Source organism: Pollachius pollachius (genome assembly GCF_949987615.1).
Source record: "Pollachius pollachius genome assembly, chromosome: 8".
In the NCBI taxonomy this organism is placed as follows: domain Eukaryota; kingdom Metazoa; phylum Chordata; class Actinopteri; order Gadiformes; family Gadidae; genus Pollachius; species Pollachius pollachius.
Genome location: NC_136941.1, coordinates 7,764,794 through 7,767,017, shown reverse-complemented (window position 1 = coordinate 7,767,017; position 2,224 = coordinate 7,764,794).

Sequence of the window (2,224 nt, the reverse complement as noted above, 5' to 3'; positions counted from 1 at the left end):
ATAGTTTGGCTAAAAAGCTTAAAGTAAAGGAATTTAACAAGTTCCTGTCAACACATTAAAAGCTTCAACACGTATGCTATGGCTAATTGGAAATTGATTGCGTGAATTTCATACTGCCACCAAAGGGGTCGCTTACGAGTCAAGTTATTAAATGCATCTTTAAAGGAGACATATTATGGTGTTTTCCCAACAAGCAAACATAGTATTTGAGTTCCAGAAAATATATGTTTTTGAAGCTGTTTGCTGGAAATAGCTTTTAGGAAAAAGAATCTTGCCTACCGCTATTCCCCTCTGTTTCAGTCCCTTCAGAATGCGCTGTTTCTGGTGTCTGTAGCTTTAATGCAAATGAGCTGCTGCCCATTGACCAATGAGCTGTCAGACTGAACCACAGCATGGCGGAGAAGGGATTGTTGCCGTTTGCGGACTCCTGGAGCTCTATATCTATATCATATAATATAATATAATAATATTATATATGGGTATTTATGTAATATTATATCTAATATCACGGCCAAAAGCTATGTGCGCCTCGGATGATATTATGAATCATAAAGACTGTCTGACGTCTCTGGCACTTCCACAACAAGTAAAGACTTGTAGTGGGGGATATCTCGGCCTTGGTTGAGAGGAATTGGGGGAAAGGAACTTTGGCCTTGACTCTCTGAAGTCCATGAACCGCGACATGGAGGAGAAAGGGATTGTACTCCGGGAGCTGAGCTGCCGGCTTGCCGCCGTGCTCCCCGGGCAGGAGCTGCCGAACTGCCGCCGAGACCTACCCCCGCCGGACCTGCCAGCTTCGGCGGCAGTTCAGCTCCCGGAGTACACCCGCCGGAGCAGCAGGAAAGCTTCGGCGGCAGTTCAGCTCCCGGAGTACACCCGCCGGAGCAGCAGGAATGCTTCGGCAGCAGTTCAGCTCCCGGAGTACACCCGCCGGAGCACTGATTGCTCTGATTGGACGGGAATGGGGAAGTGGGAGGTTATATTTAACTGTGCCCCCTTCCTACGTAAGAGGGGGCGCCGACACTGACTCGCTCGTTTGGTAACTGTAGGTGGGGTACTTTCAGAAATGCACATCTCACTCAAAAATTCATGTACAGACTTTTTTCAAAGTTTGTATGCGTGTGAGAGCACCAGAGACCCAAAACAACAGCCCAAACCCCAGGAAAAGTGTTGTTTCCATAAAATGTCCCCTTTAACAACGGATGATCACATTCTCTGCTTATTTGGTCAACTTCTTTCTTTTCTTATTGTAAATAGCATACTTTGTGTTTAGAACTTACATTTTCATTAAGGACATGTTGCCAATGCAATGGGTTTCCAGGGCAAGTCCATTAAAGTATTTTGTCCATCGTATAATCAATCTTTAGTTTTCATCCGTTCCCGTATGCTTGTTGTGTTTATATCCTAAAACTGTAGTTGGACACTGATCTCCAACTCTGTACCATTTGGAGGTCCCCAGTGTTTCCATATGCCGTCTTGGCCCCAGCCCACAGGAAAAATAACTGCGGTGGAATATTCTGCTCAGCTGATTGCTCTTCTGAACGTTGCCTCTGAGCAGATCAAGGCTGACCCAAAACATGTCACCCCAAGATAACCTAAAACGCCATGTCACCCCAAGATAACCTCCACTTTTTACTACATTGGTATTATCCTACACAATGTTATCTCTGTATTAGCAAAACAAACCTTTTTGGATGAAAAGTCAAGGGCATACGCTAGTGTGAAGTACATATGAGATGTGAATCGGAAACTTTATAAATCAACCATTTGTAAGTTTGGCATGGGCATCCAATTTTTGTTGACTTGCATTTGACAGGCTTTAATTAAGTGTGTTTTCTTATGCGTGATGTGGTAGATGGTAAAGGGTTACCTGACTCAAAAATATGTAGTTCTGTAGATAATTTACTTCAGGGTCATGGTAAATGTCTGTTGATACTACAGGCTTGTGTTTTCAACCCTTTATTTACATGATCACTTTAATACTCTCTTTATGGCTGCTTACTGCACAAAATAACTCTCCTCATGGTTTCCCCATCGTTCCATTTGCGCCAGTATTTGGTGTCCTGTTGCGGGTCACAAATAGACCTAACTATTAACTGGAAAGGGCTGTACTGGGCCTGAACAATATATATATATATATATATATATATATATATATATATATATATATATATATATAGAAAGCTGTTGTGTGTAATGCTGATCTGGAAACACTGCATTCAGC